The following is a 2,943-nucleotide window of genomic DNA, read 5'->3' as shown; positions in this document are numbered from 1 at the left end:
TCAAACCCGGGTCTTCTGCAAGAACAACCAGTGTTCTTAACTGCTGAGCCATCTCTCCAGTCCCCTGATTCATATACTTTTTAAGGTCAATCTACATCTGCTTTTCAGTCATGTATTAATATTATAAACCAGCTTAGTATCTCATTTTTGGCCTAACCACCAAAGATGTTTGTCTTACACATCCATGAATGTAACTAGCAACAATAATTTCCCAGGGTCCTACATTCAGCCCCTAATAAATGTTTAAAATACAAATTAGGGTATTCTGGAAGACTATTAAGCAGAATACTTTCAGAGGAGTGATTTTTTTCTCTGTTCCATGCAATAATTGGTTTTTATGGACCAGAAATTTATTTTTTTCATGAAGACATTAATTCAAATGACTACCATTTAAAATTTTTTGTAACTTTTTTAGTAAAATTCTGTAATCTTTGTTTACTTGTAAAAATATAGAACACCAGTATCCCCACCTATCTTTCCCTAAATCATTATTTTCTCTTCCCTTTAAAGCATCATCTGAAGTGTTCAGTTTCTAGGAGGCAGAATAACTGAGATGCTATGGATTCCAATGGAAATAATTAACAATGCAAGATATATATATATATACTACTTCTTTATTCAAGGAAATTTTATGTAAGAAGAACAGAAAAGATTTCAAGTTTTCCAAAAGAATAAATTCATGGTTTCCATTTTCTTCAAAAACAGAACTGAGCTTTGTGCAGTGGCAGTATCATAGCCAATGAGGTTTATCCAAGGGGCGATTATTGCTAATTAAAAACTTTTCCCAATACCCTGCCATGACGACTTGCAAAAACAGAATTGAATAGATAAACCATTTTGTTGGTATGTTTATAGCCGGACTTTTTTGATAATTGTAAGCACATCAAAGATTGGAGTTGGAGTAGAAAATTTAGGAAGCCCTATTATCCTCCTTCTTTACCGTCTTTTCTGAGATTTCAATGCTAAAGCTCACTCTGGGGTGGAGAGATGGCTCAGCAGTTAAGAGTACTTGCTGCTCCTCCAGAGGACCTTGGTTTGGTTCCCAGCATCTGTGTCAGGCTGCTTACAACAGTCTGTTATTCCAGTTCCAAAGTTTCCAAAGCCATTTTTTGGCCTCTGTGGGCATCTACATGCCTATAATATACATACAAAAATGCAGGCTCACACATACAAATAAAATAAACCCTAATACTCATTCTTTTACCTCAATTATTGCTTCCTCATTAAAAAAATCAGTACCAAAGCAAGCTTGATAAAAGTAGGCATTCATATTTTAGTATACACTGAGGATCTGATTAAAATCTTAAACGTAAGACCATGAGAGTAATGCTCACCTGACAAAAGAATATCAGTCTTGGAGCTGGAGAGACAGCTCAGTGGTTAAGAGCACTGACTACTCTTGCAGAGGACCTGGGTTCAAATCCCAGTACTCACGTGGTGGTTAACAATTGTCCATAGCTCCAGTTCCAGGGGCTCCGACGTCTTCTTCTATTCTCCTGGGGTATTCCATGACATGGGTCTACTAACACATATACATAAAATATAAAAATAATAAAATATATAAAAAGAATATCAATCTATAATAAAGGGTCTGAGGACACAATGATAAGGACACTCAAGACTAAACATACAAATGCTCCTTTTGACTCATCTAGCTTATTTGAACATCTCAATGGGCATACTAGAGGACCCAGACCAACATGGAGATACAGTATCTCCAAAACAATAAAAGCATTCACCTTCTACTATTGAGATACTAGTACTTAAGTTTGAAATGAATGAAGGTCTAGCAGTCCACTGAAGCACATTAGCCAAGGGACAGTTATTACCTTCAAATGGACTCTGTGTATCTTAGCATATGGTTAGTGAGGTGAATTTTAATTACCATGCATTTAGGCTATGATCTGATAAAAGTTTAATGATACATTAGAGAAGGTGCTTTAGATTTGGGTCTACAAATACTAAAGTAAGTCTTGCTTGAAGTTCTTTTATCTTCTTGGGACATACATTTATGTTATTTCTGGTTTTGTGCTTATCAGAGAATAGTGGTTTCCATTAAAATGGATTATTTTTTGTTGCTGCTTCAAAACATTTAATTAGTGTATGGGCCCATATATATATATATATTTTGAGAAAGCGGCATTGTCAGCATGATGACCCCTATTAGCTCTTCCTCTTTTGCTCACTGGGAGGAAGAAAAGCAGGCATGCTCCAGCTAAGTGTAGAGGACACAGGAACTTAACTCGTGTGTGTGTGTGTGCATGTGTGTGTGTGTGTGTGTGTGTTTTACTGGACTTTCTCACAAACTAATATAAGATATTTGGTCCTCTATTTCTCTAACATATTTTAAGTTTTAGTAAGTAAACTAAAATTTACCCATAAATACAATCTTATGTTTCTCTATTTTAAGGCATTTTAATTCTAGGTCATATAACAAAATATTGGCTAATATGATAGTTCATATCCAAAAGAAGTTAAAGTAGATGTTTACACATGTGAGTGGATTTTACATTAGGAAATTGAAACTAAGAAGAGAGGGAGGTTGAGATTTCATGGTTATTAGCAGTGGATAACTCTTCTTTTACAAATCTTTTGGTTAAAAATGAAGTAGCCAAATCAGAAAGAAAGCTCCACATGTAAATTTTGAGAAAGCGGCATTGTCAGCATGATGACCCCTATTAGCTCTTCCTCTTTTGCTCACTGGGAGGAAGAAAAGCAGGCATGCTCCAGCTAAGTGTAGAGGACACAGGAATTTGACTCTTCGATTCATCTTCTTAGTTCTAGAGTATAAGAAATTTAACAACAAAAAAAATCAGGCTTTTGAGTCTCACGTTAACAGCAAAAGTTTGGGCTAACAGGAAGAAACTAATACACCTTCAGGTCGGCATGAGTCGTTTTCGAACGGAGACATCGAATCAGTTGAGCCCATTATAGGAACAATTG

The 2,943-nt window shown here is 35.7% G+C and overlaps 1 pseudogene; it reads left to right on the top strand.

Moving 5' to 3' along the window:
* The first annotated feature begins 710 nt into the window (after positions 1-710).
* Positions 711-884, top strand: LOC115068165 (annotated as a pseudogene).
* Positions 885-2,943: the final 2,059 nt, after the last annotated feature.

This window comes from Nannospalax galili, unplaced genomic scaffold (assembly GCF_000622305.1).
Source record: "Nannospalax galili isolate Female #2095 unplaced genomic scaffold, S.galili_v1.0 scaffold8928, whole genome shotgun sequence".
Lineage (NCBI taxonomy): Eukaryota > Metazoa > Chordata > Mammalia > Rodentia > Spalacidae > Nannospalax > Nannospalax galili.
Note: the sequence above shows the minus strand (reverse complement) of the source record. Positions and strands in the feature narration are given on the sequence as shown.